Source organism: Elgaria multicarinata, chromosome 1 (genome assembly GCF_023053635.1).
Source record: "Elgaria multicarinata webbii isolate HBS135686 ecotype San Diego chromosome 1, rElgMul1.1.pri, whole genome shotgun sequence".
Taxonomy (NCBI): domain Eukaryota; kingdom Metazoa; phylum Chordata; class Lepidosauria; order Squamata; family Anguidae; genus Elgaria; species Elgaria multicarinata.
The window spans coordinates 14,766,717-14,789,988 of record NC_086171.1 but is presented as its reverse complement, the minus strand read 5'-3'; the positions used below and the strand labels follow the sequence as shown (position 1 = coordinate 14,789,988).

At 39.9% G+C, this 23,272-nt stretch overlaps 1 protein-coding gene across 1 annotated transcript in view; it reads left to right on the top strand.

Annotated features, from left to right (window-relative positions):
• The first annotated feature begins 232 nt into the window (after nt 1-232).
• DGKB (diacylglycerol kinase beta) overlaps nt 233-23,272 on the top strand; it is a 317,020-nt gene continuing 293,980 nt past the window's right edge. Inside the window, exon 1 of the mRNA XM_063123607.1 lies at nt 233-296. The gene's annotated coding sequence lies outside the window, so the exon portion shown is untranslated. The remainder of the gene's footprint in view (nt 297-23,272) is intronic.

Genomic DNA, 23,272 nt, shown 5'->3' with positions numbered 1-23,272 from the left:
CCGACACGGCAGCAGCCTCTGGCGTCGCCCGAAGAGCTCTGTTGGGCCGTTTCCGCATCGCCTCAGGAGACCCGGGAGTGGCGGGAGACTCCCGGGCTGGTGCTGTTACGACGGTACAGTTCCCACCTCCCTTTCCTCGCGCGCAAGGGAGAGGGGGAGAGCGCAGGAGCGCGCGCGCGCATTCTCTTTCTCTCTCTCTCACACACACACGCGCGCACACACAGCTGCCCAAAGCAAAGCGCCTCAGAACAAGCCGAGGCAACCGAGGAGGTATCGCCGGCCGCAGCGGACAACAGGTACGTCGTGGCTGTATTTTGGCCGGCTGTACTCACGGAAGGAAAGCTGGAATAGGTCTGTGGGGGTTGGGGGACAGGAGAAGGGGGAGCTTCATCTTCGCTTGTTGTCGCTGGGCAAAGGGAGCACGCCTGGCCGCTCCCCAGCCTGGCCCTAGAGCGAGGAGGAGGCTGCGGTGGCGCCCGGCGACGAAGGCACTGTGTGGAGCCCACACGGCTCATTGGAAGGCTCTTGTGGGAAAGGGCTGCGAGTCTCCAAGCGCCTGCTAAGGACTGGTACAGCTCTGTATGTGCGGGTACTGCGCGCGCGCGAGTGGCTTCTGCTGCAAAACCACACATTGGATGTTTGTCGTGCTTCAACCTCGTTGCTGCTGTTTATTTCCTCCTCCATCGCCCCTTCTCCAATCCGTGCTATCCTGTTCAGAGATGCACAGATACTCCTCTAGCTCTGCATTGCGCCGCAGCAAGTTAGCAAAGCCCTGCTTGGGTGACTGGATTGTTCGCAACGCTGGAGGCGTAGGGACAAGCTGTGTCTCTTGTATGCATATATTTTTGTTTGGGTTTTGTGCTGTGCGCTCTCTCTCGCTCTCTCGCTCTCTCTCTCTCTCTATCTGTGTGTGTGTGTGTGTGTGTGTGTGTGTGTGTGTGTGTGTGTGTGTGTGTGTATGTGAAGAAAGGAAGTTGTAGCAACCAGGATCTTTTGCTATTCCTACCTCTGTTTAAGCCCCGCTTATTATCTGCCCACTTCGCTAAGATGATCTGTGACGCTGCTGGGGGTGATGATGTCATACCGTGTCACATAGGCATTGCTATTAACTACTGATTATTATGATTTATTTTGGTAAAGCAAGTGGTGTAATAACATACTTTTTTGGTTCCTGTTTTTATTTTTTCTGTACTGTGGAAACTTTTGCAGTGGCTGGTCTCCAGAAACTTTATTTCATTTGAGGTGGCAGTTTCTTTTTCTCCAAATGACTTTTCTGGAAGGAATTGTGACAGGTGATATTGACTTAAAGTTGCAGATTTGCAGTACGGATCCTAACACAGTTTAGTCAGTGGGGCTTATTCGCAGGTAAGTGTACATAGGATTGCAGCCTATTAGTACAATCCTATACATCCCTACTCAGAAGTAAGTCCCACTGAGCTTTAGTCTGCAATCCTATACATACTTACCTGGAAGTAAGTCCCACTGAATGCAAGGTGATTTATTTCTGAGTAGGTATGTATAGGATTGGAGTGAAAGGCACCCTATTGACAACTTGTGTTTTGCACTTTCCAGTGATCTTTATGGCCATTTTAAAACAACTAAAGACTGGAAGATGGTTATATCAGATTAACAGTTTTTGTCTGGTTCTGAATGGGAATGCGTCCGTTAATCTTTCTTTGAACTATTCAAGTAATTATCCTGTATGAATGTTGTTTCTCTAAAAACAGCAACAAGAAGCCCATACTCTTATATAGGATTGCAGTCTAAGTTAGTCATACTTAGGTCCCACTGAAATCAATGTGGTGAATTTACTTCATTGGCAAGGGGTTGGATTAAATGACCTTTGAGGTCTCTTCTAACTATGATTCTATGATACATGACTAATTTTTCACATTGATTTCAATGGGGCCTAAGTGCAACCAATTTACAGTGCATTTCTGTGCATGTGTACTAAGAACCAAGTCCAATTGAGTTCTGTGGAGTTTACTCCCAAGGATTTCAGTCCAGTATTTCAGTCACCTTTTAAAAGGGGCTATCTCTAAAAAGAGAGAGAGAGTAGTGAAATGTATTTTAAATTTATTTGCTTAACACGAAAAGCCATTGTATGGTAGAAGCAGAAGACATTAATGTTTCATAAGGGTAGGAGATTGGGAGGCCTACTCACCCCAAATCTGAACATATTATTTAGGAATACATTTTGTTTGCAAAATGTGAGCTTTAAATGTAACACCTACTCCACTCCCATAACATCATGGATAAACTGCATTGAAACACCTTTCTGCACCTGGATTGCCAGTCTAGACCCCTCCTCTGCGTATTAAGATGCTCTGAGCAGAGGTGGATGGCTTCAAGCAACTAATATTTCTGTCCAGTTCTCCTGTGCACCATGCACACACCACTGAAACAAATGACTGGAATTCTGAGCTCTGCTGGGGTCTAGGTGTCTGAAGGTTGGGCAAAAAGTAGATCTGGATCTACTAGTCGATCTGTGGGTGATTTGCAGTAGATCAGCAAGAGTATTGTGACCAAAAGGAGAGAGAGAGAGAGCTTTTTCCCTCGCCTAAATTAGACTGCTAAAGTCAAGAAAGCTTGGGGTGGGGTGAAAACAGGAACAGATTTAAAAGTGAAAGGATTTGTGTACAAACTCTACTACTGAAAACACATTTCTGGGCTGAGCATGTATTCTTAGGCCCATTGTTCTACAATCTGTTCTACAATTATCAAACAATTCAATAATTGTTGAACACTATTTTGCACTTGGTTCTGATTGGTGGACCTGGGGGTAGAGGTGAAAAACTGAGCTGATTCAGTCAGCCTAAAGTCTGTCCACCCCTGGTCTAGATTTGTTGTTTTTGGACAGCTCTAATCACATTTCTTTTGAGAGGATGGAATTTAGAGATTCCTCCCCCCCCCCCGATGATAAATGTTGTCAAAACTAAAAAAAATGATAGTCAGTTTAGTGTGGAATATGAATATTTACTAGGGTACATATTTACTAGGATCCTAAATTATTACAATAGGCTTAATAACAAAAGAGAGGGTTTCCAGATAATAAACCCACCACAAAATGGTCTTTCCTTTATAAAAAACCATTGCACTGTGATGTGTGTTCCTAGAACTATATTAAAAAATAATATTTGCCCATTGCATGCTTTCTGTATAAAATAGCAGTGCCGTTTTTTATTTGTGAAATGCCTGCCCAGAAATTTTAGAGTGTGCCTAAAAACCATATCATATAAAAACTGACAGCAGCCTTGAGCTAAACTTCTTTTCTTTAAAAATATTTTTGTCCTGTTGTGCCAATCAGATCAATGACTCAGATCAATGGCACAGGTACCTAAAATTAAAGCCTTTTAGTTTTGCATGCCTCGAAGGGAGCATATTGTGACACTTTGGTGTGATGTTTAGTTTTTCCTTAAATTGACTGAACATTTCATACTGGTATGATGTGTTAGACACATGTTCTTCAGATAAGAACATAATCTTATAGACCTATATTTAACAGGCATTTATTTCTGACAGTTTTCTGTAATGAATGCAAATCAGCTAGCTGTGATTAAAGATATAGGTACCTCCAAAGTTGATTCACATGGCTTAATATGAGAATGTTTTGTGCTCATGGTTCATACATTTATTTATTTATTATTTATTACATATCTATACCACCCAGTAGGCAAAGCTCTCCTGATTGTGCTCCTGATAAAATGAAATGCTTTGCCTTTAGTCAGAAAGGACACCGTTGAAAACAGTTTTTCATCTTTCTTCTTTCACCAATTATGGTAGTATTCTACAGTGTAGCCTTTCTTACCTTTTGAACTAGTCTTGCTTTGGCAATAATTTCTACATATGATGCGTGAAACAATGGCACCATCACACTGTAGCTCAGGAACACCCATACAAGCATAGGTAAAGTCAGTCGGATCAGACCAAAGGCCTATCTAGTCCAGCATTTTCCCACGGTGGACAGACAGAACTTAATGGGAAGGCCACAAATAAGCCATGAGCCCAATAGCATTCTCAGTGTTCCAAGCTGTTAGCTTAACATCTGTTCCAGGTAAATTGGTGGAAAGCTTTATTAAAATATGAAATTATAAGGCATATACAAGTCGAGCAAATCATGCAAAAGTAAGTGCAGTCTCTCTAACCTTTTAGAGTTCTTTGTGAGTGTCAACAAGCAAGTGGATAGAGGTGAACTGGTAGGCATTGTATAGTTGGACTTTCAAAAAGCTTTCACAAAGTCCTTCACTAAAGGCTCCTGATAAAGTTTTGCAGTTGTGGGATAGGAGGAGAGGTTATCCTATGGATTGGTAATTGGTTATTAAAGAACAGGAAGTAGAGAGTAAGAATAAATGGGCATTTATCACAAAGCGGGGTATGTAAGTAATGGATCTGCATTGGGACTGCTTCTTTTTAATTTATTCATAAATTATGTGGCGTTAAGAATGAGCAGAGAGGTGGCCAAGTTTGCCAGTGGCACCAAATTATTCAGGTTTGCATAGAGCTTCAGAAGGATTTCTCTGAACCTAGGGAAATGGGTATTAAAATGGCCAATGCAATTCAGTATAAACAACTGTAAGGTGATGCATTGGGGCAGACGTTGGCAGTGACTGACCAAGAAAGGAATCTTGGAGTTGTGATGGGAAGCTTTATGAAAATATCCATGTAGTGTTCAGCTGCAATGAAGAAGATGAATTCCATGTTCAGGACCATGAGGAAAGGCATCAAACCCAAAACTGACAATATAAATCTATGGTTAGTGCCAACCACACTTGAAGGAGAGCTGCTGCTGGGGTAAGAGGCATGTGGCCTGGCTTGCTCCAGCCATCATGGTGCATTTTGGCCATATAGTCTTCCATGATACAGGGCTTCTCTAAATTAAAGCAAAAATCCTGCACTGTTACTGGGCTTCCTTCTTGTGGAGTCTTTCCAGGATTATGATGGTCTCAATACATGTGCCTCCCCATTTCCTGCGCCCCCTTTTTTGGCTGTTTCCTTTGTGGGGAAGTCCCATATGTTCCATTTATACAGCCAACAAATGGTGCTGTAACATTGCCGTAATATTCTGCTATCTTGGAAATACACCAGCTCTTTGGCGGTGTATATTTGTTACTGCATTTTCAGTGAGTTAAATCGTGGTGGAAAAAAGCTAAAAAATGGTGGGAGAAGCACTGGAGGAGGAGGATGTTGTGAAAAGGACCTGCAAACTTCAGTGAGTAACCGATCTTGATCGCACTACATAAGCTCTGTGTGAAGGAGCTTTCAGACTCCCGGCTTACACATGGGTAGGACATTATGCTAGTGGATTGAAGAGGGAACTGTGCCTCGAGTCTCCCTTTGAGTTATAGAAGTGTGGTGGTTTCTGAGAAGCCTGGGCCCTTGCCTCCGATTTTTGTTTCAGACAAATTTTACAACACTGAAGTTTCCCCGACTTCACTAGGCTGAGGCAAGTTCATATTGGTGAGGAACAAATTCGTATTGGTGTACCTGGCTCTATGCATCTAAGAGGCCTTTAGGCTTGTGTCTTTTGAAAAGGATCCCCTCTCCTTGACAATATTGTATGGCAAACAATTTTTGAAACCGAGGGGATTTCCAGTAGCATTTTGTGAATTGGCATGAGCGTCTATGGTTTAAGTGGCCTTAAGTGCCATTTTTCTTTGTAGAAAGGCAGGGTACAATAAAATAAAACAAAACAAAACAAACCATTAAGCCAGGCAATGGCCATTCCTGAAGTATGTTAGGGGTGAGTGATTGTGTCCTACTTGTCATTTGATGTTGTGGAACCCCCAAAAGAAGACCTCTGTAGGAGGTTCCACTGCTGCTCCCCCTTTCTTCTTCCCCCAAGGAGAAGGTTTTTGGTTTTTGTGTTGAGGAAGTGGGCAGAGGTTGTGGGCATTCACAGGGGTCTGAGCAGAATCAAGGTATGGCATTTTCTCCCAGCAGTCTATGATTGCCTCAACTTTGCAAGAATTGGTGCAGAGGTAGTTGACTCTGTGTACACCACTGCTTTGAATATCTGTGGATCCTATTAACCATATGTAGAATTCTGTCCAAGTCAAATTCAAACCTTATGCCTAGACTTTGACTGATGTCCAAATTGTTCATAGGGTCAGTCATTTAGGCAGATGCAAACATTTTTCAATGATGTCTTTCTGAGTAATGTCTTACTTTACAAATGTATTTCCAGGTTCTCTTTTTGAAATGTCTGGAGGCAAGATGGCAACTTAAAAATGTAATAAATTAGCAATTGACGTCAATAGTCTCAGTTTATTAATTTTCGTATACGTTATCAACTTTCAAAAAATTCCTAATGTAACAAAGTCAAATGAATTAACGGGGGCATTACATGAACAGACAGTTTTGCGGGTGGAGAAGAGTGTGTTCTTCTGTTAATGCATAACAATGTTTACTACTGCCCCCATCCATGTAAACAACTTAATAGATTATTATTTTTTAAACACACCACCCAATTTTAATAAGGTTTTTTTTTGTGTGTGGTCTATATACTGAAGATTAATGATGCAAGCATTTTCAGTGCTGGTTCCCGAGAGAGATATATTGTCCTGTCAATTTGAAGGAGTTTGCAGTCTTCACAAATATAAATGTTTAAGATTATATAATTACTTCATTGAGTTATAAACAGATGACATACAATATTAATTAAGGGAAGAGAGCTTACAAGTCTTTTGTCCCATTACTGTTGTTATTCAGAGTACTAGTTGTTGGCAAATTGTAGCTCTTTATTATGCTGGACATGAATGCCCCTGTTCCATTTTTAATTAGAGCAAAATCCTGTTAGTTGGGAGAAACATATAGGCTTTATTTTCGCACAATTCTTGTTTTCCTACAGTTGTTTCAAAACAAAAGGATACTTCTAAATAGTCTCTTTGTTTTGTTTTTTAATAGAAAGTTATGTTGGCATGTATTTACAAGACTTAATTGCGGTGGAATTATGTGCAGATTTAATCAGAAGCAAGCACTACTGAGTTCATTGGGGTTTACTCCCAAGTAAGTGTACATAGGATTGAGGACTTCCTTGTGTATATTTTCTTGGAACATGTAAGAGTAACAAGGGTCTTTTTCCACCATTTTTTTAAACGTTGAAATTAGAAACTGCAAATTACATGGGCCGGGGAAAGAGGAGGAATCCATGATTTACAATAAATGTACAACAGTGAATGTGACTAATTTTCTTCACGGTTTCCAGCAGCTGAGATTGTTGTTTTAATATTTAAGTTCTACAGCTGTACTGACAACATGTTGACTATATAAGCAAACTTGAAAATAATTAATGTTGTAATGTTGATAGTTAAGCAGTCAGAAGGATACATATTCTGTGTCCCTAAACTAGTCCTAGTATATTTGTGAATATATCATTAAAATAGCTTCTGGCATTCTGATCCTATATATTTGTCATGGTTCATTTTATTGCAGTGTCAATGGAAGGTTTCTTTAAAGCAAGTTGAGGCAACACTATGGCTGCATAATTCATAAATCTGGCAGCCCTTGTTGGAGTGCCAGTGTGTAAGACCACTGATAGGCTCAGGGGTTGGCTGGGTTCATGTGCAGTCATGATTCACCATGAGGTTCATGTAAAGGAAATAAAGACTGCTGTAAACATGCAAATTCTCACATCTATTGATGCCACCTCCATGTGGAAAACATGAATGGTGCCCTCATGCAATTCTAATTAGTCCCTAATTTTGTGGTGTGGACTGAGAATTTAAGGCCTTTATTACTTTTAGCACAGTTATTGTGCAGTTTTTGCACGGGATCATGGCATCTTTCTTCAAGATAGCTCTGTGCGTTTTTTTCTGGACACTGAAACTAATATTTAGTTGCTGGTATAACGATTGATGTTTTTCTCAGCTATCAAGTCTTTCATGATCTTAGATACTATGTGGAAGGAGTGTTGTAGATACCTGTTAACTAGTGCTTGTGTCATTACTGGTGTTGAGAGACATACCTTTCCCCACATGACTGTAAAGTATGCATTCAACTATGTGCATATTTTTAGATGAAATACACATTTAAATACATATTTACATATTTTGAGAGGATTTTAAAACTAATTGCAGACCAATGTAGAAACAGAATAGATTTATGGGTAAAATCATAGGCTGGAGATAACTCTCCCATCACTATATTGTCTATAGGAAAAGTAATTCCTTCATGAGTTTCATGCAGAGAAAAATGTCGTAAGGTTGCATTTTTTCCACAGTATTTGCCAGATCGTCTTCCAAGCCCCCTTTAGTTTCCATTACACCAAAATCTCCTTACACTGACTTTCTCATTGCAATCTATCCCTGATGTAAAATTACAATTCCCTTATCAACTGACCTGTCTTATATGAGTGTAAAATACTTCAGTACAGTGATTTTGTTTTTGTGTGTGCAAATAAGTGGTTGCCACAAGGAAATTGTCAAAGTGCTCCTTTGATCATTTATTGCAGCCTCCCCCAACTTGGTGCCCTGCAGATATGTTGGATTATAACTTCAACACATCTGGAGGGCTCTGGTTGAGGATGGTTGCTTTAATGTATATCATATTAATAGCTTAATGCCAGTGGAAAGTGACTAATCCTAATCATTTTTTCCTCTGCATCTTGCGAGTAAGATCTGGAACACATGATCATAGTAGTCACGTCAGTGAAGCTTCTACTGGGTAATGTGCTTTTACACTGAAGTTTGGGGTTGCCTGTTTGAGCGCTTCTTTATAATATATACACCTTGTACATACAAATGATCATTACATTTAGAGTACAATTGTAATGATGAAACCATTATGCAGTGTTGCATTATGACAATGGTACTAACCCTTAACTTAGTTTAATCAAACTGTGATGGAATTGGATAAAAGTTAAGAATTCTTTCGGAAACACCTGCTCATGCCTGAAATCAAGAGATATTTAATCATCCTTAAGTCCCTTTTACTTTATCAGATCGGATCATGCTTATTTAAAGGAGATGTTCTGGAATTATTATGTTTTTAAATGGACTTTCTGTGAATTTTACCTCCCAAAAGGGGTGGAGTGGGAATCCAAAGCACCATCCTGTGCATATTTACTCAAAAGCAAATCCCATGGTGATTAGTGGGCTTACTCTCAGGTAAATGAATATAGGATTGCAGCCCCTATTAGCTTGTGTTTAGGGGCTTTTAGAAATTTGAAACCCATCATTAAAAGTTTCATATTGTGCCAGTGACTGGAAGCACAACATTTCATTGGGCTTATAGAGTCTAATCAGGCATTTTGTGAAGTTACCATGATGGATCAAGATGTATTTCTTTCTTGCTTGATTCATATTACTCAATGTACCATTACGGTTTGGTGATCTTTACTTGTCTCTGTGATGTGAAAAATTAACTTGACAGATGATCCAGTATTTGCAATTCACGAGAGTGAATTCTGTGAATTCTTATTTCAGCTTGGATAAACATAAGGTCATAGACATGCTTGTTTGTCATTGACACAGAGGGAGAGAGATTTTAGGAGGCCTCCAAATAGATTGTTGAGGCTGTTATAATTGCAGCAATCATTCTTGCAGAGTAAAACATTCTAGATGGACACATACAAAATGGACATGTAAGAGAGGAAATGAAAAATGTAGAGTACAACCATAATAACAGGAGTGTGCATATTTGGGAATGGTTGTTAGCCTTTTACATCCAAAAGCAACAGACACTTTAAAACCATTAACATTTTAAATTAGAGCCAGCTATTAACAGTGACTGCATTTTACATGTGTTACATTTATTTTGACAACGACTTGTATAATTATGGTAGACTATTCCTTGTAAAAGAAGTGAATTGAAGGGATTAAGAGATACAGGTAGGTTTTTCTTCTCTCCACCCCCCCCCTTTCCCCCGTTTTTTCCTTCATTTCCCCAAATGTAGTTAAGATCCACAAATTAATGCTGCATATGCAGGTACTGCTGGAATTTTTCCAGTTGATGGATTTGAGTCAAGTACCCAACTTCCAGTATTAGACAGATTACACTTCTGCACCAGTCCGGCAAGCTGATCTGGACTCCACAGAACTTTTGTCAAATTTGTTTTATGCAACTGAATTTACTGCAGTTTCTGTCCTGATTTGTATGACACAAAGGGGACAGGGGACAGCTCAAGATATTTTGCTGCCAGAGGCAAATGACAAGATGGTCCTCTCCACTTTCCACCTACATAAGCTCACCAATCTTACTTCAACATTGGCAGTGAGATAGCATCTTCCACTGCACCTGAGAGACACAGGCTAGCTGAAGGGGCACAGGGTAGACCTCATAGTACATGTTGCCCCATCCTCCAAAAGATGGAAACGCCTTAGATGCTCAGGGGGAATAACAGCCGAGATGCTGATCCTGCCCCCCAACACAAGCATGTTCTTCCAGATGTGTCTGCTTCTCTCTGCCTAAGGGTGGGGCTAGTTCTACCTCTGCACTCAAGAAAAACATTGAGGGGAAACTTTTGTTTTTCTCATTTGTTATGTATTTGGTGAGTGAAAATAACTCACCAAATAGTTTTTGTGAACCAATAGCTTCGGCTATTGGGCGGTATGAAAATGCAATAAATAAATAAAAATAGCTGTGGCGCTCTCAGTAGATTCCCTCTCTTGAAACTAAAGGAGGTTTCAAAAGCTGTTTGAGATATGGCATAGGGGTCTTTTGTGAAAGAAAATAAAATCTGAAATTGAAATTGAAAGAAAATAAAATCTGAAATATACTGTTAGTTTTACCCTACCCTGTGCCTGCTTACCCTACCCTGTGCCTGTTGGCATTCTCTTCCCCTCCTTATTGTTTTACTATGATTTTATTAGATTGTAAGCCTATGCGGCAGAGTCTTGCTATTTACTGTTTTACTCTGTACAGCACCATGTACATTGATGGTGCTATATAAATAAATAAATAAATAAATAAATAAATAATAATAATAATAATAAATGGATGGCTAGGGTATGCTGGGAGTTGTAGGACTTTTTTTCTGTCTAAACATGCTTAGGTATGTGCCCTAAAGCAAGTAGCGTCTGTAATAAACTTGGAAGTAGTGTAAGATGTTTCTAAATATTTTCATGATGAATGCAATATTGATTGGTAATTAATAGATTAATGGCACCTAGAATTAGTCATAGGTTGTAATCATGATTAAAATGTATTATTTCCAGAGAATTATCTCCTAACACTATATACAACTGTGGAGGAGACCTTTCACAAGATCTGCATCTATCTATATATTTTTTGAAGGCACCAGCGCAATTGTTATTTTTTGACTTTTAATAAAGGGCATGTCTTTAATCAAACAAATTCTTAAATAAAGTCTTTGTATGGAGCTTGACTGTAGTTTTGTTTCTTATGGACATGAAATTTATATACTGAAATTATATAAAAAGGTGAATGTTTTAAAATAATGACATTTTAAAACATTCACCTTTTTATATAATTTCAGTTATGAGTGTTACAAATATCTGGATGTGAACGTATCAACTTAAGTTATTTTTATTGAGAAATCTAGCTAAAATTAAGTACTTTATGCTGTAATCCTAGGCAAGAGCTATGCAGGGAAAGAGGAACAGAAGAGGCTTTTTTAACCTTGCTGGCTGAAATACTTTGAATAGTTTTAGTTTTTGTGAACCGCCCAGGGAGCTTGGGCTGTTGGGCGGTATAAAAATGCAAATAATAATAATAATAATAATAATAATAATAATAATAATTTTTGCTAGAAGGGCCTCTGCCATGTACTCCTGGGGCCTGCAAGGCCTTTGGATCTGGTGGATCCTCAGCCTCTCCTCTCCTCTCTCGCCCTGTAGCATGTCCCCTCCCTCCCTTTCTGTTTTCTTCCTGAGATTGGAGCTCCAACTTTGGGTGAAGAAATGCAGTGGTGCTTTCCATGGTGGCTGGGAGGGGCTGGGAAGGGAGGGGAAGTCACTAATCGGATATCTTCCAGGGCCTTGGAGGCAGAGATCTACAGTATTCAAGATGCCCCAGACTCTGTCTAGAGACCATAGGATTGCTCTATGAAAAAATCCCATCTATGTTGATAGGAAGGGAAGCAGTGTTCCAATTTCCCTTGTAGAGTAAAATATTCCTTAGACTCAAATAAGCAGGACTATTCCCTAGGGCCAGCATCCAAAGAACTGTTTTAGGTGTGCCCAAATCAGTGGATATATCAGACTCGCATACTATACTGCAGTCTGCTTAAGAAATTTCAGAAGATGTTTCCTATGTAGCATTGGACAAGGTGGGTGAGTGGTGCTTCTCTTCAAGAAATATAAATTTAAAATTCCCTTGGGCACATGGATCTAGGCCAAAGGCCATCAGTAGATTGTTTTTATTAATTCCTAGAAAACATTTTCCCCCTATGGTGAGCAATGAACCACATAATTCCTTGGGCAATCTGATGGTTTAAACATGATTCTCATTTATTCAGGTACTACTACATCTGAATTGTGCATCCTATCAGCTTTACTCTTGCATGTCTTCATTTTATAGTACTAGAAGTCTGAAGATTGACAAATGGATCAAACTTCATGTCTAACATTTGCAGGCTATACCTAAAGTTTAACAAGTTAGCACCTAAATAAAAGCTGCAGCACTGTGAGCTGCAAAATCAAATATGCTACTATTGTGGTGAATTGGTAGTAATCGCAGGAGAATATAGTGGCACAGGTGTTAAGATTGGGATGTAAGATACATGGCCTGAGTAACTTGAAGTAAGGGGCAGAATTTGGATGTGACAAAAATAGCACCTTGTCTTTGAATATTCTAAACCAGCTTAAACAACCCAGAAACACATGAACAACACTGTCATGCTATTGAGGCGTGCAACTGAATCTGTTAGGGTTATTCTTCTAAAGAGCCAAGTATATAGTTTGGAAGTCCTTCTGGTTGCTTACCATGGAGGCACAGGTGGTATTGATGGCCAGGAATACTTTTTATCATCTTTGCCTGCTTTGCCAGCTGTGGACTTAGCTAGAGAAAACCAACCTTTTCTCACCTGACATGCTCTGGGTATATCTAGGCTTGTTTACTGTATGTGCTTTACGTGGGACTACCCTTGAGATGATCCAGAGTGAGAACTATAATTGCTGCAGAATGGCACAGCTATAATGTGCGTAGGAGCTAGGCGTTTAGATCATGTTACACCTATTCTGCACCAGTTGTACTGAGTCCTTACGTATTTTCAGGCCTAATTCCAGGTGCTGTTATTAGCCTTTAAAGCCCTAAATTATTTGGGATTAGATTATTTGAAGGACCACCTGCACCCATGTGAGCTTACCTGAGCTTTAAGGTCAGCATCTGAAGCTCTGCTCTCTGGTCCGTTGATGAGAGCTGTGAGATTGGCCAGTTCCAAAGAAAGAGCATTTTTTTTTGTGGTGACCACACATTCTTAGAATACCCTCCTCTTGCAAATATGTATGGGGCCCATTTTTGGTGGTCTTTAGGGAGATTTTAAAGAACTATTTACTCTAGTCTGCATTTGGTTAATTTTACTGTGCTTTTAACTGATGTTTTAGCTTTTGCTACTATTATATTTGTTATCTCATTTATTTGTTCTTAATTATTGCTCCATTAAATATTGTTGTATTTATAGTTTATTTGCATTTTAAAGTATATCATAATCCATTTTGTAAGGGTTGTAACCTAAAACATGGGCCATATGTCGTTGTTGTTGTTATTATTATTATCCACTACCACCAAATGGGGAGAGGGATTGGCTCACATTTTAGAGGGTGGAGAGATTCAGCAACAAGATCTTTGGTTTGGGATCAGAACTGAGTGGGCAGTCTATGCTGTTGGATTTTTTTGTTGCAAAGTTACAAAAAAACAAGAGGATTTCTCTCCAGCTGCTATAACTGTATACTGCATTGAATCCTTTATTTGCTGAATGCATAAACATGATAGTATCCAAGAACTGCATGGCTAAATCTAGATGCATACTTAGATTTGTGTTCACAATTAAGTAAAGGTGAAGGCCTTTATCCTGAGTACTCTGATATCAGGCTTTTCAGCTGAAAAGGGTATTTTTAAAAACCTATTTTTGACATCATTTTGGTACCTGCAAAAGCACTGCATAATAGGTTGGATCCAGGGATTTAATTTAGTCATGCCTAACTTGTCACATTGATTTAACTGGGACCTAAGCATGACTAACTTGCTCTGCATCCCAACATTATATGTGTAATTAATATTGTGGGGTGGGGTGGGGGGTAGAATTTTTTTCATGCAGTTGAAGCATAGGGAAGGTGAACGAAAACTGCCAGAAAAAGCAGTGGTCTTTTTAGTTTTGTTTTTAAATGCTTCTAAGTGCTAGTCCAATTCAAGGTTAGGTTGTACATGCCTCCCTAAGCATTTGTGCCACTAAGGCTGCACTTGCATACCTATTTATCTTGGAATAAGCTCCACTGAACACAATAGCACTTACTTCTGAGCAGACATGTTTGGGATTGTGCTATGAATCTGCTTGCAATGCTGTTGCAATATTTCAATATTCCTACAGCATTGTGCAGTTATATGGGTTGTGACATTGCATAGGCCCAGAAGTTGGGCTACCTGCTTCTTCCCAAGGTAGGGTTGTTGTTGTTGTTTTGCTTTTGATAAATGTCTGTTTAAATGGATTCTAATCTGGGCTGACTTGCGTAAAAGATATTTAGCTCTGATAGATAAATCTGCATTGATTCTGCATTTTCTGTCTTTCAGTTTGGGCTGTATGTTTGCAACTAATAATCTTTTAAAATGCTTATTGTTAAATTGCCTCAATATAATCACTTGAATTGAAATCCTATACCACTTAAAGTGTTTTTAAAAAGTCATTAAACAGAATGAAAAGTTCTCTAACTACTTCACAGATGTAGTTTATACAGTTTATGATCCAAACTTTTGCATTCCTGGGTAAAACAAAACAGTTCAGTTGTTTTTATTGCAATCAACAGACCAGACAAAAAAAGCTGTTGGATATATGCTTACAAAACAAACAATTATTGCATAAATAACATCTGCTCAAACATACAACCTTTCAACATCACTTAGTTAGTTGCTTCCTTTTTCTCACTGTAACAAACAAGATTATGGCCACAGCCAACATAAATGTTGGGATTTTATCTGACTACCCTGTAAAGTGGTCAATAAAGGGACAATCATTTGCTGGTTAGGTCCATTGTAAAAATTGCAATACAAGAGAACATCTTCCACAGATTTCACTTCCTGGTTGTTACAAGGACAAAACTTCTGTGGCAGGGAGGCACCGTCATGCCTTCCTGAAAGCATTTCAGAGGGTAGCATGTTGAATTGGGCCAAAGTGAAAGCCCTACATTATTTAGCTACATGCAAATGTAGCTAAATAAACAAGCAGCAGTCAGATAAGCAGGTTTTCATAGGGGATACCTACAGAACAATTGCGGGATCAAATCCTATTTGAAGAAAGAAACCAGATGACAGCCTGAGGGAACAAGCTCCTTTGAGCCACATACTCCATCCAAGCACTATTGTAACTATCATAAGGGAGATGAGATAGCAGCCTTACTGCTGTCCCAAAGATGAAAAGCTTAAGCAAAAGCTTTAAGACTACTGGCCAAGTCTTCACATCAAATGGCCATTGTCCTGGTCCATTAATATAGTTGCATTGGGACTATATCTAGGGAAGTGCAAAGGGCCTTTTAAGAATCAGACTTCTTTGCTGTTAATGTCTGAAGGCATTCCCCTGACCCAAATAGCAGCTCCCTAAAGAAGCTGAGTGGATATCTTAGAACTGAAACCTGCAATAGCTGCAGGAATATATTGACCTCCTTTCGTATAGGGAGAAAAGTAGGAAATCAAAGTTTTCTGAAGCGTGTAAGATCTATGTTTAGACCATGAAATGGTACCTAAAATGGTTGATCTGTTTCACAATTTGGTCTGAAGAAAGACCTCATGGCAAGAGGGAGACCAGCTTTGTCCTATACGTTGGCCAGGGAAGGAGCAGCTGCAGGGACATTGCTTCACCCTGGTGAAGCATTGCTTCACAACTAGTGCCCAATTTGCTTTTTTCCTTCTTCCCAATCCCTTTTCCTTTTGCGTCGTGTCTTTTGGATTGTAAGCCTGTGGGCAATGAACATTTTATTAATCTTCATACATTACTCTGGTAGCCTTTTTCAGCTGAAGAGCAGGGTAAACGTATTTTAAGTAAATAATAAATTGCCTGCAACCACTAATGCTTTTCCTTTTTTGAGAAAGTAGACATGAGAGATGATTCACCAAAAATGCTTTCCAAAGTAGATAAATTATGGCTAATAGTAATAGTTCACCTATCCTTCAGCAACTTCTACAATGAGCAACTAATGCTCAAAGTATCAACAGACTTCAACCAAAATTTATTGCAGTCAATAGATTGCTCAAAATAGATATGCAGGAAATAAAGAATGAAGTTGTTTTGAATTTTTTAAAAAAGTTAAAGGCATCTTGGAAGAGCAAAACAAACACTTATGTTATGCTTCATTGAAAAAATTTAGAATCCTAAATCACTAATTCATACATCATTGTTCAGTTTCAACACTAGAGGACACAGACCAATTTGAGACTTTCTGCACTTCAGATCTACATTAAATCTCTAAGAGTGCATGTTTACTAATCATCTGTTACATTACACACTTCTTAACCCATAACATGGCAGGCTAAGGCCATAGCTAGACCTAAGGTTTATCCCTGGATGGTCCAGGGGTCAAACCTGTTCATCTAGGTGATACACAGGGGATCCAGTGCTCAGGCAGGGGCGAACCCTGGATAATCCCAGGATAAACCTTAGGTCTAGCTGTGGCCCAAGTTTTACATAAACTTTTCATAAGAACTAGTATGACTCTTTCCTTAGATATGCTAAGAAAAGCTCATGTAGTCAATAGCTCATGGGCACAAGACATCATTAATTTGTTAGCACCTCTAGGTCACTATTGTGACTGACTAATGTGGTCTTTGCTTTCCAAAGAAATTCAAGATTGTGTGCCAAGCTTTTAATACACATCTTCAACTGACTAAAGATCAAGTTAAAATGCTAGTAGTAGGTGGGAGTTTTGTAAGAGCACAGTCCTAACCACTGAATGTAACTGTTGGAGAGGGTTAGGATGGTGCATTGGTGGCCCTCCACCAGCCTTCACTGGTGGAGAAGAGTCTTCCCAGTGGGGGGAGCTCCACTGTGATGGACGCCCCCTGTAGTGCCTAGGTGGGCAGTTTCTGCAGTTCTCCCACTCCTGCTACCAGGTGGAACCACCTATGGAGGAGCTGGCTTTGGATCTTCTTGTAGGCCCCTTCCAACTCTGCTATTCTATGATTCCAGACTGCGCCCATCAGCTACACCAGCCCTGGAAATGGCATAGTTAATTCCATCCTCCCTTGCTGTCAATGTGGCAGTGTCTGTGTGAAATATATGGGCCCTGGGCAGAAAAGCTCATCAAAGCTTCACCCACCCCTTTCTGCCCTGGCCAGCGTGAGTGACAAGGATGGTGATAAGGTGGTAGATCCGTCACTCAACTCCTTCCTGACCCCATGTAGGATTGCTCTGGCTGCCCTTTTAAAGTGAGTGCTTAGGATCTCTTTTCTCTCAGCATCTGCCAGTACATAACAGAGGAAGCCCTGGATTTAGGTAACTTGTGTTTTATTTGGGACAAGATCATTCCATTACACACACCAGGGATTGAAGATCAAGCCATTGGAAATAATAATAAAGAAAACGAAACTGAAGCCATATTTAGAAAAAGAGGTAGCTAGTTGGAAAAATAATTGTTTCTGGGTTCAGCTATATTTATATTTTTAATAGGGTGTGGAGGATGGGAAAATTATTGTTTCCCCATGTAGCAGAGAGGTAATGAAAATATTTCCAAATACTATGTAAAGCGTATGGAGAAAAGAATGGCCTTTATTCCAGGTTTGGCATCAAACAATTAATTCCTCCAGAGAAATGAAAGTTCAGAGCAATTCCTATTAACTTTCCTCATTTCCATTAATAATGCTCCCTCCCATACTAAATTCTTCACAAGCTCCAATGTGACTTACGCCTGCTAGCTTGGAAGCGACTAGTGAAATAATGAATTGGAAACCTAGAATGAAGCATCCATGGCAGTTTTGTTCTCTTTATCTCTCTCACACACATGCATGGGTGCACATACCCATCCGTCCGTCCATCCATCCGAGGTTTTCTGTTATGTGCCTTAGGCCTGTGCTGATGCCACTTCGAATTATTTTTTTTAATAAATCCTTAAGCATGTTTCAAAAAAGTAGTTTGCAGGAGCAGGGCTAAAGCTGACTTGTAAAACACATGCTTTATATGCTGCCCTTTTATTTTGCACAGTTAACTTCCCACACAGTAAAGAGGCAGTACCTGAGTGCTCCTACAGCCAAAGTCCCAGGAAAAGGAGGAGGAGGGTGTGGCAGCAACAGGTTTTCCCCCCAGCTGAGGGCCCCCTTCTACCTATGCTGGTCACCTCACTGCATATGTCTGACCTTCATATGAAGTTGACTTAACTGGAACTGCTGTACTTGATCTGCTACACAAAGTGAGAATTTTGCCACGTTGGTAGAATCTCAGCCCACCCCGGACATTTGGGGCACTTAGAAATACATTTAGAACACGTGCCCTGGAGTGCCCCCTTACACTGATCCCTATATTTTTCTGGAAGCTCACTCATACTCTGAGAGGAGAAAGGTGTGATGCATAATGTGTAGGGTTAGATCCTATATGAATGATGCTTGGAACTTGATTCCTAACATGCGAACAGTGTGGTGCTGTGTATTTCTACTCATAAACAAGCCTCACTGAGTTCAATGGAACTCACAAGTATGGATAGGATTTAGCTCATCAAAGCACACTACCTGTATGGCTGGGGCTTGTGCAATTGCTTCTTAGGGAAGGAAAATTTCTTTTATTGCTCATGGATCTGCTCCTTCCATTCCAAGCAATGGGAATTCCACGTCTGCATGGGTGCATGTGCTGGGACTTAAACTGTTCAGCTTTTCTGGCTTGCATCTGTTTTATCCAAGTAAGTCCCTCCATTCATTTCGGTGGAATTTTCTTTTATAATAATTGTAAGAACTGAACATTTTATGTATAATGAGTGGATCCAAAAAGAGAGATGGTATCAGAGAGAACTCTTTTTTTTTTTAATAATAGCAGTATTTAAATGATACTGAATATGGTTTCATTATTATGCAGGTCCATGAATACAGATAAAAATGGAAGGCTTTTACTTCTTTATATTTAAAATCAGACAGTGCTTTTACATTATAATACAGGATTTAGAATTCTGAAAACAGGGTCCTTCAGACTTCTTGTAGAAAGCACTTGAATTAAGTATTATTTTCTTGTAAGACTCAATGTAATATCAAGTCGGAAAGATAATGTGATTAAGCTTTGTTACCCAAAATGTACTACCAATCCAGAATTTAACTGGCACATTTTAAAGTGAGATGAGGGAGCGTTTCCTCCCATAGCACATAAGCCCCTTTCAGACATTATGTGAACATGTGTTAGGAGAGTATGGGATTGTACATGCCTCACCTCCACAATTCATTTTAAGGTCAGAATGGAACCCCTGCATGCACATGGTTGCATATGTCAGTCTCTCTCCATGCTGTCAGAATCCACTGCTTTTCAAAGCACTAAAAAAGCAAGGGAGGCTACATTGGTGCTAATGCACATGGGTTGTGGGAGGCGTTCAGACCTTAAAATGAATGTGTTGGAGATCAGGCAGAAGAAGGACTGTCTATCCTCTCCATACAAAACATTTGAATGTGCTATTTTTATCAGGGAAGAGCTGGTACCAGGAGAGTTGGTACTAGTGTGTAAGAGCTTCACTTCTCCCCCAACTCTGTAGCTGTTCCCTATTACAAGTGCATCCAAGTATTCAGTTTGTTCTCTCTTTGGCAATACTACGTTAGCAATTCTTAGTCATTTTATGCTGTTCCAACATTTTGGATCTTTTATCTTTTCCTGTTGACTCTCTAGCTAATCCATCAGATTCATGACATCAACTTTCTCATGGTTCTCTTTTTCTTTTTTCTTTTTTTTAAGAAAACATGTTTTGTTCTCATTTAATTGACCCACACATTAGATCCCATTTGGGTTCTAAATTGCATCATCATTGTATGGGCCTTTGGTAATCACATAAATGATTACCTTCATTGTGAGATTCCTCTTAATTACCTTCATTGTGAGATTCCTCTTGTGTGTGAGATAATGAGATTGCTGTATAAAGGCCATAGTGCATCAAATGTCATTACCTTTCCTCTGAGCCATGGCATTCACAGTACTAAAACAATACTGCCTGCCTTATACTTTTGCTTTTCTCTGCTCTGCCCATCGTTTCTTGATCAGCCACTGACATTAATGTTGATGCTCATTTGTTCAAATGAAATGTCTTTTATTAAATTGCTGAAGCAGGCTGTCACTAAGGACCACGTACTGACATTAAAACAAGAACATGTAATAGAATTAGAAACTCCAGTGGCACTTTTAATAGCATTAAATGTTAAGACAGTAATAAATTACACAAAGCAACCATTTAAAAAATGGTGGCTGTAAGGAAAACATAATCCACTATAACATGAAATGAAAAGTCAGTTTTATTAAAAGTTAATGTAATTATTTTTTCTTGACATATAAGATATAACTGGTGAATATCCTCAAGTTCGAGCTGTAGACAATTGACAGTACAAATTGCACTCTATAGATCTTTGTTTTTTTCCTTTGGTATGAATTGATGGCCGGATCTACACCAAACAGGATATGACACTTTGAAAATGGCTTGAAAACTCTATATGGAGTGTGTCCTGGGCCCCAACAGTTGTTACTACTGTTATAAACAGGTTTAAAGCATTAGTGTAGATCTTGCCGATGTCATTATTTCCTCTAAAGTAAAACAAAAATAAGCCTCAGCTATATGCAATTAATGTAGTGTGTAGTTTGACCCTTAGAAGCCTGATCTTCCAGTTCTTAGATCTTATGGATAGCCTACATGAGTAGAGCTGGCTCCCGCTGAAGAAATTGCCCCTCCAACATGTGTAGGGCAATGGAACCAGTGGCGTATGTGCACCAGTGGGAGAGGGCAATCAGTTCATCCCTGCTCTGCCCCTCATGCGATTCTAATCATGTGCATGTATGGATGAACAACTGAAGGTGGTTCTTCAGTTCACTACTTCATGTGCAATTGTATCATGTCTTAATGTATGTGGAATGGCACCCATGGACACCATATTGTGGTTGTCAATAAGCCACTTTTCCACCTTTTTGCTGGTAGGGCTCTTGTGCCTTTGTAACAGCTGCACAACAGGCAGAAATTCAGATGGGGGAATGTCCTTCAAAATGACATTTCCATGCTATGGAAAGCAGCACAGGGTGAATTTCTGCCTGTCTTGCAACTTTTGCAAAGGCACAAAACCCTGCCAGAGGAGTGCCAACCTGCTCAAGCACCATTCTCTCTGCTCTTCAGGGCTGCAGTGAAATGTATGCCACGTCATGGTTCAGAAAGGGGAAACGGGAAAACCTTTGCTCTTGCATGTAGTTCTTCACCAGAATCCCTTTCCTTCTGGAATTTTTCAAGTTCATTGTTCATTTATTACAACTTTCTATGTCTCAAAATAATCACCAAGTTTGCATATGGGGAAAAATGGTTTAGGAAGCAGTGGTGCTGCTGAGCTGAGCTAGTCCTTTATTCTGCTTGCCAACTAATTAATGCCAGGTTTAGATATTGAATCCCGCAAAGAAAAGTCTCAAGAGGAGTCATTTAATAATTGTTGATTTTAGTAGGGTAGAAGCCTTGTTTTAACAAAACAATTTGAAAAGTCTAGAATTAGAGAGTATGAAAAGCCTCCAGTGCAAGACAATCCCATATTAGACCTTAGGAGGTGGAATACATGATCCTCAGTGGAAGCGTTTAGTGAGTTACTAGAAATAAGGAGCATGAATTCCACTGGCACACAATTCTGGAAGAGTAACATACGATTTAAAGAAGGGTTAAATAACATGTATAACTTTCTGAAATATATCCATTCTCATCTGGTTTGTATGTTATGTAAACATTTTATCCTACTTTGCAGCTTATTGAGCAATAGTTCCTGGATGTTTTGGGCTCACATTCTCCTATTTTTTTTAAAAAAAAATGACACACCCCACACCCCAAATTAAAAGCATGTTTGCTGTTAACACCTTGGACAATATCTAATGTTTCCTTCAGTTCCACCACTAGCTCAGTGGGAAATTAGCACTTAAAGCAGTTGGAAATGAGCTGAAACACTTGTTTCTGGAATGGAACAGGTCAGCGAAGCAAGCAGTAGGGAGCTCCCCTGAACTGTCCCATTCTGGAAACAGACACTTTTGCTTGTTTCAAGGAATGCTCTACAAAAGAGTAGCTTCCTGTTGCACTAGCGGTGGATGCCGCTGGTGCAACAAAAACAGTGGAGGTACAACAGCAGCTTTGCATACTGCCCACTGTAAATTAATTAGCATTTTTAAAAGTGATTAAGGCCTTAGCTAAATTGAGCGAAACCCTGGGGCGATCTCCAGGATCATCCTTGTGCATCCACATGATGCACAGGGGATCCTGGGATCAGGGAGGGATGATCCTTCCCTTGCCCCGGGATCTCACCCTACCCTTTAGGCCCGGTTTTTCTGTGGTTTTGGGCTGAACGTGTGGCCAGACACTGCAGTTTGTCCCGGCTCCCCTCAGTTCCTCACGAGAAGCCAGGACCCACGCCCATCAGGGGTCGGGTGGGGGGGAGAGGTTTTTTTTTTTAAAAAAAAATACCTTCTGCGCATGAGTGCTCGTGCGCTCTGGTCTCTTTAATAAAAATGGTGGGCGTGACGCCTCTCCCTCTGAAGTCATCGCTCGACGCGGGTAAACAGAGGGGAGATCTCACGATAAAAACATAGCGAGATCTTCACTCCTCCATTGTACAATAACAGGTAGGTCTAGCTAAGCCCTTAGATTACTTGCAGCTATAATTAATTGTTTGCACAAAATTGTTGGGGAATTACATATACAAAAAAGGCAAAAAAATGGAAAAGATGCCACAAGGCTCTGTTTTTGCTGCAAAAAACAAACACAAAAAGCATACCTATCTTTTTGGAAATAAAACAATGAAAAAGGGTGACAGTTTGAAAAGGAGGAGAGGGCTTCTGTATCTTTAACAGTTGTATTGAAAGGACAATTTCAGCAGGTGTCATTTGTATGCATGCAGCACCTGGTGAAATTCCCTCTGTTGTGTGTCTGGTCACTCTAGTATAGTTCCTTCAGCTTTAACTGTTTGATGAAGAGGGGCTGGCACC